This window comes from Varroa jacobsoni, unplaced genomic scaffold, assembly GCF_002532875.2.
Source record: "Varroa jacobsoni isolate VJ856 unplaced genomic scaffold, vjacob_1.0 scaffold_1428, whole genome shotgun sequence".
NCBI lineage: Eukaryota > Metazoa > Arthropoda > Arachnida > Mesostigmata > Varroidae > Varroa > Varroa jacobsoni.
In genome coordinates this window covers 815387-828429 of record NW_019214330.1, presented here as the reverse complement: position 1 = coordinate 828429, position 13043 = coordinate 815387, and the positions used below count along the sequence as shown (strand labels likewise).

The window sequence follows — 13043 nt, the reverse complement described above, 5'->3', positions numbered from 1 at the left end:
AAGAAAAGAAAAGAACCAGAGCCAGATAGAACAGAATTGTTATAACTTAGTGTGAAAAATCCGTCAAACTGCAAACAGAAAAATCCGGATTTATTAGGTTTGATGCGTGTTAAGTTTAGTAAAGCATGAACCGTTGCTTTATTATTTATTTTTTTATTATAAATTTATTATAATCTGTGTTATTGAATGTACAGATGATCGTCAATTCAGAAATCATTTCGCGACCGACGTGAACTATATATTATTCCAATATACTATAGTTATTTTCGGCTCTTTCATTTTTTTTTCAAGGCCATACATTATAGTATAGTTGAAGCTGTCGTCGGTAGTCCTGCTAAGAGTTGTTCTATAGGTTTCTATAGTAAAAATGCATAATCTGTTCCATGGTACATATTTACTGTGTTGAATCATCAGGACGCTTTTACAGCAACAGGAGCATGGGCGCATAAAGAATGATAATCATGAAAACCCTTCCGTAACAGCGACGTTAACCATCTGATAACTGCTACTACTATTGGTCTTACTATCCGTATGCAAATGGCCATCAATGTTAAACCCAAACTTTGCCTCGAGGTCCACTTTTTGCGCTTTTCTTTATTGTTTGACCTTTTCTCTTCGACGATGTGGCTCAACACGTGATCAAAATTTCAGCATCGGCTGCAACTACTTCGTTGTCTAAACACCAATAAACTGGGCCGCAGATTGCGTGAATCCGTACGCACCGTGTCCTCGTATGCTGCAAATAGATAACGCGTGGACCGCTTAACAACTAAACAAACGACCAAACGAAAACACTTGCAAATAAAAAAAAAGTACCTACAAAGTAGGCACCTTGTCACCATCTCTCCGTAAGGGCAATGACCACATAGAAAGGTGCAGTCAATAACAATGGTACTGGTTTGAGTATTTATTAGAACCTGTGACTATAACCATAGAGCAGCTGTGATTTAGGTGCCTTTCACAATGCGCAATTTCAAATGGGGTCTCGAATATATCTGCCACCGCTAAAATAACTGGCTGGTGCATTTCCCAATATTCTTTACTGGAGTTTGAAAAGACAGCTTCTTCAATATGTCAGCTTGAGGCCAATTCTTGTCAATGTAAAAAGAACGCAGTCAACATAAAACGGTGACAAGGCAAGAAAAATAACGATAGAGGATCAAAGAGACGGGAGATGACAATAGCTACGAAGACGCGTTACCACTATCATTATACCCACGCTCGTGAGTCCCGTCTCGCCTTCCAGACCTATTCCTTTTTAAGAGGAACATGCCTTACTTGTACGAGTCTGTTTTTATCTGCGTGTCGACCTATGGCCTGAACTATGAACCGAGGCAGTACCATGACACTGACTAACGATTGCAGCGCTCGCAAGAAGTCAGGAAATAACAGAGATGGAGAGAAACATGCGCAGAGTATTCGTGGACGTTACAATTTCCAAAAGAGTAAAAGGACGCACGGCGCTATGGCAAAAACGTGCGAGACACGGCCGTGTCTTTGAAGACAGATAGGGCCCCGTCAGACCATTCGTTGTCGTCAGTCGCTTCGTGCTTGCTCCCATTGTATAATTGTAGCCGCTGGCGCTCTCGTGGATTTTTGCGATGACCCATTCAATAATCAAGTTCTTACCTTTTCCAAGAGTCACTTCTTTTTCTTTTGTCTTTCTTGTTCCATTTCTTTGTCCTTCAGTTTCCCTCTCGCATATGTGCATCGCATGTCTGCCATAAAAAAAAAACTTCGCATTTATATCTCCGAGATGGCACGTCCATTGCGCGTCCATAATCCGTCGCCATCTTCGCCCCCCATCCACGCTACCACCACTCTCAGGTAGGTAGGTATCTGCGAGTGACTATTTTAATAGACATCAAAAGGCGAACTATTTTGCTGCTATATATTTAACGACGAAGCGTGAACAGGTCCGACGTACAGACGCTGCCAGACACGGACAATGGCTGGACTACATACAGGGACGCGCTTGTAATCGTTTAAGAGAAAGATTAAATAGGAGAAGCCCAACAGACATTAAGCCAATAGCCTGCCGGGACACCATGACACGCCTGCTGAGAAGATTTATTCAGCGATATGTTGTAACGGATCAATGCACGGGCTATTCAAACAACAAATGATAATTTGTTTTTGGCTTCGGTTTAATATTTATATACGTTTTGATGTCTAAATACTGGATAACTTGCGTCAAGGTGTTTTAATAGGTTAGCTTGAAGGTAAAGCGAAGGGTCTATTGAACGCTAGGTAGAGCAAGTACTAGTTAGGAGATGTGTGAGAATCAAATACGTACCTAGACGTACAAGTGAAATGAAACTGTACTAATCATATACGTTATCTAGTCGTAATAGCAAAAATCTCTCAACGTATCTATTAAAATACCATATTTTCAAGATTGTCAAGACTTAGATGGTATACACGAGGTCTTTATACCGACACGCACATGTATGCAGCTCATTGCACATGAATCATCTCTGTAAGCCACAAATGAAGACGCACAATGAGTCCCCGCTGTCTGTTGACAACTTCTTTGACGATGAATTTTAACGCTTGAAGTAAGGATAGCCGCCAAGGTCATAAGGCGGTTTCCTGACGAGCTGTATATAACCCGTCTATATATATATATATATATATATATATATATATAGACCTGTACGAACGCAAGCATCGAGTAATAAAGAGAGAGATCACTACTACCGAATGCCACGATTCTAGCGTAGATAAAGACTATCTAGTGCCACGTGATCGTTGTTTCTTCGGGACGCTAAGAGTGCCGCCGCGACGAGTACAGACCCACTTAGCGTGCAACCTTATCCACTTGCTCTTGAGGTTGTTACTCTTGCTCGAAAAGTTTATCTTGTGCTGAGGAAAATCCCTGTGACTTCAACTGCTCTTGCTCATTCCCATTCTGTCTTTGTCTATATCCGTTTCTTTATTTAGAGTGGGTCTGGGGAGTTTTCTCCTTATGGAGCTTGATGTCGCCTCCACTCGCCGAGGGAGGAAGCATTCATGGATGATTAGTTTCTCCTATCGCCCCTACGTCCTCTTAGGTACCGAGCAGTAGAACAGACAGCTTCCGACCGTTTTGTCGGCCTGCGTTGCCTGCGGGTGTGAGAGCTTTTCAGTACTCCCTTGGGGCACATGAAGGACTCCGACTTTCTCGCGTTCTCCCACTGCCTATCTAGCTGCCCCCTGTTCGCAGTAAGTATTCCAGAAAAGAACAACGGGACAGACAAGGAAACTCTCCGGTCCAACTGGACTACCCCGGTTCGATTGTTTGGTCTGGCGGTGTTCGCGGTCGGTCTGGCCTTGCCAGATCTGCCATGGACATCGCAAACCAGGACCAATTAGCCAGCTTGCCACCACCAGCTTGAGAGGTACGGGACAGTAGATCACAAAGTCCGCCGGTCGTTGTTAGGGAGTTACGTTCTACTGACCTGCTTGCCATCTGTACAAACATTCGTTTGAACAAAGATTCATATATAGCCATACATGTTTACAGGAGAATCAAAAGCTCAACGCCGCAAGGCCGATAGCAGTTTCACTAGTTGTATTCTATGTAGGCGTTCGTGTTCACGGGGGTGAACGGGGGCTGGGGGGGGGGGGGGGGTACGTGGATAAGCATGTGGAAGGGAGTTAGATGATTCGGCAGAGCTGCATCCGTAGACCCCGAAAATTACAGGTCAAGTAGTAGTAGCCAGGCGACACACCCTGTAGAAACGCCATAGGCAACTCTAGAGCTGCTATCGACCAAACTAATTTGTTTACATATATCATGTATATAATTTTACATAAATGCAGGAAAATAAGCAAATAAAGGAGTAGACATCCGTAGGCGCAAAATGACTGTAAAGGCAAGTTGCGTGAGGCAAAAAGCTGCAAATGTGTAGCTATTATAAAAGCGTCAAAATGCCCAATTCTTAAACACTTTTCCACAGGACGTGATTCACTATGTGTCGTATGTGGAGATACGAAGGCAAGGTATAACGTGAAAAACGTAACTAAAATAATGCATGTCTACTTCCTAGACTCAAAGACGCACACTTTAAATAGGCATTACGTGATAGAATTATGGTTTTTGGCTATAATTCAAGCGTTGGATTAGATTAAAAAGCATAGAGAACTTCGATGAACTCAGAAAAATGTAAACTTTCTGATACTATTGACCAGCACTTTGATTGTCTACATCGTATTGTAGACGGTAGTCAAGGTCGAGACTCAAAAGTCATGTTATTGATGATAATTTTACAATTCGTCTCTCAAATGCAATCCGGTGCCGATGTCTATGATTGATTCAATAAGTCTAAAATGTTTTTAACAGCAAAATTCATTGTTCTTGAGGCTCGTTCAAGCAATAACGGTGGTACGATGTAAGTGACAAATGGAAACAAGTAGAAAGCTTCGTATCGCAGCCACCGAAGTCGGCTTTGGACAAACTAATTTTGTTTTGTGTAAGAAGTTACTATAATATGAACTCGTCTATGAAGGAAAAAAGGAACGTCTATGAAACTCAATATATCAAGTTTTTTCCTTCATAGAAGGCTGGTTCGCACTTTTAAATACTTATCACTGCCGTATAGGGCTTTAGCTAGCGTTTGCTTTGTGTAGCATTCACTAATGCTTTCCCTTGCTTCTTGCTAGTTCAGAGTAAGCAAGTGTTATCTTAAATTTTGTCATATAACTTGTAATTGTTGAAACACTGTTTCTTTTTTTTTTTTTTTTTTAACTATTACTATCGCTCGTTGAACAACTGGTCTTAGAACACCAAATGGGTTTGCATAAATTTACTTTTCCACCCTGAAAAAACAGTAAAAATACGTTATCAAATAAACACATGTGGATACTCCGCTACGCGTGGTTATTCCATGCAGACGAAAATTTCTTGGCTACGAATCTTCAAAGAAGTAGATGCCTCATATTAATAGCAAGCGGCCTGATTGGACTTTGGAGGCAACGCTAGGTTGTCCGCTATTTATATATATATATACGTTAAAGCTGAAGTATAACGTAAAGCTGATTTCGTGTCTGTGCTATACACGGCAGTAATGGTTTAATAGTACTTTTAATATTTCTTTCTTGAAACCTCAACAAAATTATGATTCAACAGGAGCCGATGACATTTTCCGCTGTTGGACGTCCAGCTTCACGCAGATAACCTTTATATATATATACCCTGGTTGTAGAATGGTGCTTAAAAGAACCGTTAGGGCGCGCTACGCGTAACAGCAAGTGACCTCTTGAGTTGAATTGAATAACGTGATTCACATCGGTCTCGCCGAACCCTGGGTAACGAAGTAACGGTTCGGTAGTAGTTTTTCCCTCTGGCAAGATAGACGAATCGCATACCCAACATTGGGCCTACATTCGATGCTGCCGATATACGAACTCTGAAATAATACAAATAGGTAGATTTGCCTTTTGTCCGTTGGCACCAAAATGGGTAATTTATTAGGTTCGCTTTCACACAGGTCTAAGCAGCGTATGTTTGCTTTTAAAAACGTTGGAAGGATGATGGCAACGGTTTTGCTAATTTCGTCTAATTAACAGCCTCTTTTCAGCAGTATCTCGATAACAATAGATACTAGATGACATGTCCGCGGGTTTCGCTAGCAGAAGTCAGCGATGACGGATAATCCTAGCCTGAGCCGTCGTCCTCAACGAATAAGAAGTAGGAATAGGGTACCGCCAAAATCGACAGAGCTCATGAGAGTGCTTCAGCGACCAGCTCTGACATTTGGAATCGCTGAAGCACCCCTTTACTGCTGCGCTGTTTGGATTAGGCTAATGAAGTTATCGCCGCATAAAGGGGGTGAAAATACCGTTGAGCTCGACCACAGGGCCGACCCGACCGGGCCCCTTGGTAATGCTAAGGCAACGTTTTAGGTACATAGACAATGATACAATAAAAAGCTCGGCTTCCGTTAGTCCACGGAGGCTTACATTGAGTCCTTACTGACTCTCCATCTACGTTAGCCAATATGATATAATTTTGAAATTATAGAAAAGCGTTTTCTACCTGCCTCAGAGATATGCCAAGATGAGATAAATATTAAAGCTTTACGTGTTACGTTTTATATAAAATTAAACGTTTTATAAACGTTTTATAAATAAAACGTTTATATAAAAAACATAATAATACATTGGGCTAGACTTTCTTACAAATACAATTCATATACGCTAAGGTAACCATTTATTGCAACTCTGTATTCGCTCTAAATATAAATAGGTTAGAAAGAACATCAATAGCACCATATGTAATGTGTAGACTGTTATTATCCTTACGAGCTGAAGAAGAACCTAGTACCAAGGTTGATTTTTAGATTAAGTTTTCAATTAAGAAATTCTCAAACCCAGCTTATTGTTATATGTTAAATTACTAACCTTCTAGTTACTTGTTAGGTTTCGCCATGACCAAACGCTATCGCGTCCATCTGAATTGCAGAAAATGGCAAAGACCTTTCATTCGAACACCCGTTAACCTCCGGAGCGACTTGATAATAGCGACATAAACGTAAAATGCATCTACTCTAACGAAATTTGTAAGGGAAAATGTCTTGCCAGGAAGTTCATGTTGGCAATTTGCTACTTATTTTTGATACGGTCGAATGAGCCTCTTTTCTCATAGAAAATTTCACTGCGTTTTGGAAACATGTACTCGGTCAGATCCCTTTCAAGACCCGCCAAATTTTCTACGGTGTCAATGTAGGAGGTCCGCTTGAATGTCTTCTATTTTTCTTCTACTGATGAACCTTGTCGCGCAACATTTGTGCCTGACGCCAAACTTGTGCAGAGATTAGTTGTTAACATCGGTACGAATTAACATGAATGCATGCTAAAGCCACTGGAAGTGTCTTCTTTTAAAGTGAGTTTATGTGAGACTCACCTCCCTGTCTTTACAATAGTTATTAGTGTATGCAGCTAATTTAAAACAGTCTAGCAATCGAATATTGGCCGTGCAAAAGGTTCGCAAGTTGAGAACATGAAAGTTCCGCGTAGCCAGAACCTGCAGTTTATCGACATCCGCTTCTTATTGCTCTACATCCAGGTCTAACTTCTTAAAGCACTGAAACTAGTTTGGGCAAGCTCTATCGGATACTGCTTACCTTGTATCACGTGTCTTAACTTATCCGCTGTCTCGACCTTACCTTTTCTGGTGGTAAGCTAACGGACAAATTGATGACACAGTATCCGACGGGCAACCTTTCGGTCCTATGATTCAGTCGCAGCAGACCACTGATTGAAACAAGATGTAAACAGTATAGCGAACGAACACGATGGCAGCAAGCTAATTTTAATTAAAAACAATATGTGAGTAACTTCGTGTGAAGCTCACCGAAATTGATTTTGATCTTCTTACAGTGTTGCTTTTAGGACTGGAAAATTTCAGGATACATTTGGTGTTACTCGTTTTCCCTGTCCGCCATGAGAGCACTAGGCCATTATTGTTGTCGTGGGAATCGTTGCGAAGATTAAAAAAAACTTTAGCCTCGTCCTGGCATTACGGGCTCCCAAACGATCTATGCAATTGGATCTTTCAGAGACTTTCGTAGGGTCACGCTACAAAAGGAATATCTCCCACAATAGAGTAGGATGTGTTTTTTTGGATTGACGCCACACTTCGGCGTGAGTCGAATTATTGACCGGTCATTTGATTTCATCACGGTACGATACAGTCCCGCTACAGGGTATCGTGCAGGATATGCGTATAAGGACACGGCACAATTGCGGAATGGTGAAAAAAAGTTATGCGCATACGCTTCACTAGCGACTGAACCAAGAAAAAGTGGGCGTTTGACCTCCAAACCAACGGAATCAATTGACGTGTTAGGAATACTTATATGGCGTTCTATTGCCACCGAGTGATCTGATAAGAACCCTCGCCACATTGCGTTATTTTTGCACGGGTACGATCAGTGATCTCCAGCGGTGGCAGTGCGTAAAGAAAGCGCAAACGTTAAACATCTATTTGTTCCAACGGTGACGCTTAGATTATAAAAATAGAATTGAATTTTTTCGACGAGCTTCAACGAGAATAGAAGAACTTTTGAATATATATTTTGCAAACGTTCTTCTTCGATTTACTACGGCTTGATATAATGTTCAATAGTCCGTTCCACAAGGAGCTTCCAGATTTGATTTTTTATTGTTATCCATGTCTCAACTAGGAGTGGAAGAACAATTCGCTTAATGTGCCCGCCGCGAATCTGTTCTATGCTTTACTGTGGAAAAACGTTAGCTCATCGGCTTCATTGAGTATTATTTTTTTCAATATATTGTCTATTTGCTAGTTTTTCATGTACCTACCAATGGAGGTCGGGAAAATGTGCAGGGGGTAATCGCTAGTTCTACGATCATACCAGATCCAGAAATTATTTTGACTGAGGCATTTGAGGCCGCAAACGTTTCGGGATACTGCATTACCAATTGAGCCATATCATCCATACTCATTAAGTGCGTTTCTGTTTGCGTTCTTTGGTATCGTCGTTCCGTGACCGTCATCGACGTCGTCTGGCCTCAGCAAAAACGGCCACAACTTCGATTAACAGCACTCTGTGTTCCTCTATCAACAATACCATCTACACATACGTGCATGGAACGTACGAATAGCACATACATACGAGTTGTTCATCTCGTGGTTTGTTGCTTTTCTGTCTGCCGATTTCGCTGCCACTTGGCCGATTGGTCGTGAAATGATCAACGACTACCACCGAGACCTGAAAGAAGGCCAGTCAAGCTGTCGAGGCTATGCCATTTCGTTCCGTGCTGATCTTTCTCTTTTGGCCTGTCTCGTTTATTTTTTCACGCACCGTTTCTCCAACTACTTAGGAAAACCTTACCGCAGGACATGCAAAGAGACTGGAGAACTGGGTGAGACAAGCAAAGTTGGTAGCGGCAGAGACTGTACGTTTAGTGCATGTGTTATGCCACTTTACCGCGATACTTTTATAGCAGGGTCGTCATCTCGGCGGCGTCGTCAAAAAATGTGGGACATTGAGCAAAGTGAACCAACTGCAGAACGGCTGACAAGAATGACGCTAATGGCGGCAGCTGCTCCGAAGTAAAAATAGGTAAAGGTGCATGTGCCCCCCAACCATGACGCAGGGACGTGAAGTGTGGCGGCTGCGTAACGCTTAGTTTTTTGGTTTGTGTCAGCAGCAAGCTGTAGCCGACGCTACTATTGGTGATGACGATAGGAAGGCATGGGGTAAGCAATAACAAATGGAGTCGCCGTTTACGAAGGCGAAGAGAGACGACTTTAATGAAGGGAACCTCTCAGGCTTACGACGCTTTAGCCACAGCCGTCGCCGGACGCCTGGTAGTCATCTTTATATAAGGCTGAGCAATAACTATAGCTCAATTAACTCTGCCATCAATAAAGGGACCCCTAAATATACTAATTCCGCAGGCACAGTGACGAATCGCACTAATTCGCCGCTGTTCCTGCTGCCAAACGTTGCTTTTGTCTAAGATTAGCCACCAAAGCGCCTATAGCACCCGGTAGGGTACTGTTGACTATATATCCGAGCTGTACTAAAGTCTAGTTAGGTTCATGTTTGCATTATCCAAACTTTTATTTTCAGGCTCTGCTTGCAGGCGGTAAACACAGAGATGGGACACTCTTACACGTGTATAACGGCTCCCAGATACGAACGAAACCGATCATCCTAGAAGGTATACACAAGAGACGACAAGGGGAATATAGGGCAAAATATAGGGGCCAACGCGACTTAGAGCGAACGCAATAGAGATGTGGACGCAAGTGACGACAAAGGCAAATCTAGCGAGTGACGACTTCTAACTCTGTCTCGTACCTGCCACGGAGAAGGACCGCTCGCCTAGACTAGCGGTGTATGACTCGTCTGCATTGAACATCGTCGTCAGTCCGAAACTGAGCTGCACAAAACTGGAGGTATTCGGTCCGTACACAAGGATCCAGTACATAGAGAACTGCCATCTTCCTATTGGAGTTGGGACCCCTTTAGGTTACAGGTTGTCTGGAATACTGATCTGTTGAGACAAGTAGATTTACAAAGGTCGAAATGAAGCATACTTACATCAAACTCGAAGATAACCGATGATACATATAATCGTATAAGGACATTGATAACGGAAACAAGACGTTTTCAAGTACATATTCTGTTAGAAGTTTGAGGAAGTGATCGCTCTGTACTGCCAGACATGTAAGGAAAGCTAGGATATAACATTATCATACTAATAAACATTGGTAGAAAAATTATTTGTAATTATTTATTGTTGTTATTTAGACTTAGCATTTAGGTATGGTTTAAAAAAAACGATAGGTAAATTGAGATAAACCTGATTTAGTCAATGAAACTTGCTGGACAGTTCAATGCAAAAAGAAAAAGCAGACAACTTCTTTACAGCTCGTTAATAATAAATAATTTACCTACATGGCAGAACATTCATGATTGAGAGGGTATAAACTTGCACGAATAATATACCGGATATTATTGAACGAAGTACTGGGTTGCACATTGGCTGCACTGTTATTATTTCAATAGAAATTTTACTCTTTCTGTGCCTGGCCAAGTTCTGCTTGGCGCCGGTTCTCTACGGAGAAGTTATTTAACTCTATAAAACTACAGCCCATAGAAAAATAAGGGTAGGCTCTGTCAATATGAGGACGGCACCGCTCCGTTGCTCACGGGCAGGACAAGGGGTATTGCCTCCTAGGAAAGTGATTGATCGTCCTTTGAAATCTTCGTTCGCACAATTCCAAGCATCCCGCATACATCTGGCTGTCAGCCAATGTTCTATGAAAAATGAACGATTTTAACGGTATAACGTGTCAAACTTGGTAGCGACCTTTATGTGCATACGGGCAAACTCATTAACTTAAGAAAGACGTCGATTAATTTGGCTTACTAAAGATTTTTTTACTCAATATTCTAGTAATATTTCGCTCAGCGGATGTTTTTGTTAGAGAAACTTAAGATGAAAACTTGTTGGGTTTCTAGGTTTCCATTGAGCTTACTTCGGTGCCCAAAATTGTTTCCGGAATTTGAACATAACTAGATAACACATTAGGGATTACGTTTATGTCACCGAACTGTGCTACACTATCTCTGTGCCTTGATATAAAACATGCATTAAATTTTAGTAGAAAAATAGAATAAAGATGAGCGATTTTTTTCGAGATTTTTCTCTAAGCTAATAGCTATTTGGTGACATTTAATACCCATCTTATTGTATCGAATATATTTACTTAAATATAAAAAGTATATATATTGTTTCTAAGATCACTTAATAAAAAAGCTTTTTTTTTTTACATGAAATATGACGAATAGGCTGGCATTTTTTAACTTACAGGGAACTTTTAATTTCGTAAGGGCTAAAATTCCTCTGGACTAGGTATCGAATTTGCTGTACTACTCATTTTATCTAGTAGATCATATGTGCTAAACGGGTCCGGACTCGGTCAGCCGTACCTAATAGCCGTGATCCTCTACTACAAGTCGCATCTGACCTAGGAGCTCCACACTAACTTACAACGAACAGTTATGTCGAAACGACTTGCTGAGAGATGCGTGTCTGAAAGGTTATGTTACGTGTCGTTTCTGGGCGTTTCGCGCAGTGTTTCATGGGCAAGCTGTGTAGCTCTTTCGAACGTGAACAGCCCGTGTAGCAACGTTCTGCTTTTCGAGTGAAAGGCCTTCCCGTCTCCTAATACTGTATAATTTAACTCGACCATAATACAAGTTTGATTATATTTAGATACGTTGTTTCCAATTACCGCTAATCCATTACTTTTGCACTAGTTAAATATTCTCTGCCAGACCATTGAATCCAGCAATGGCCAACTAATAGTTGTAAGTCTGAGAGCTTGTCGATTGCAAGCGCCATAGTGATCATTGAATTTGTGTGTTGAAATCAATTCGAGGTTTCATGCAACCCTATGTTGATCGACTGTAGTGAGAAGTTCCTGCGATCGCTCTATGATCCCGTCGGAACTTCCGTTCCGGCAACACGCATGATGGGTACATTTTATTTACTAACGATTGTTACGACTTAGATTTAATCTAATTGCACCACTCTAGTTATCGTTTGAACTGAAAAAATGTGTATCTTAGCCGAAAGCAAAAAGCCGTTTACACACATTAATCTGATCAAGGTAAATTGATAGCGGCCATCGTTCAAAAAATCCCCGTAAACTTCCTAGTACTGTTTTTGTTTCGTTCAATAAACAATTCTCCGTTCTGCCAGTTTCTCTTTCTCGGCTTTTGCTCGTTTCGTCGTCAACTTATCATCACTTTTATACTGAATACCTACAGATACACAGACATTGTGATAGCGTACACAAAAATTGCTCGAATCAATATTTTGTATAACGCTTCGTTTTACAGTAGGTTGGTGGTGACCGTGGCCACCGTGTAACATAGTAATGTCCCCCATACAATATGCTTCGCTTCGACAGCCTCGGCCCTGCTGCAGCGTCCGCTCTCAATTGGCGGCCGTCATCAGACCAGGCCCTATCCACCATGATCAGTGAGTCTCGCCTGACGTTTGAGTGGATTTAGGTGTAGTTTGAATTAGACGCTGCTCCAGGCAGATCCCTTCCCGTAACCAACCTAGCGTGAATTTACGTAGCCAACTAGCAAAAGCGTCGCGCGCAGTTCCTATATGTGACGACGAGAACGAACGACTTTGAGGCTCGCATCGGGCTGTGCGTATAAACATGTCTTCGTGAAGACAGAACGCTTCACAGCTATAGAACTTGACAAACGAATGCCGAACGCTCAGCTGTATACGACAGAGTCCATTTTTGGTAGGGTCTCTGTCCTCTTCTTAGCGGTTTTCGTCAGCCTCCAATGGATGAATCGTATGGTGCTTTGTGGATATCCTAAATTCGTCTCTGACGAAAACTTACCGTTGGATAACGCAATTGGATTTAGATGAGGTGGCTAGATATAACACATTCATGCTGGTAGCCGTAGCAGATATAAACAGCGTTTTTATCGCGGAAGCTAAAACTAGATAGGTTAAAAAATCGATGAATTTTTTCTTGTAGTATAGCTTAG

The 13043-nt window shown here is 41.7% G+C and overlaps 1 protein-coding gene across 10 annotated transcripts in view; it reads left to right on the top strand.

Annotated features, from left to right (window-relative positions):
• LOC111269990 (uncharacterized) overlaps positions 1 to 10247 on the top strand; it is a 78342-nt gene extending 68095 nt beyond the window's left edge. For 5 of the 10 annotated variants that reach the window (XR_015314762.1, XR_015314763.1, XR_015314757.1 and 2 more), the window contains one exon: positions 9585 to 10247. The gene's annotated coding sequence lies outside the window, so the exon portion shown is untranslated. The other 5 variants (XR_015314749.1, XR_015314748.1, XR_002686064.2 and 2 more) reach the window with 5 other exon arrangements.
• Positions 10248 to 13043: the final 2796 nt, after the last annotated feature.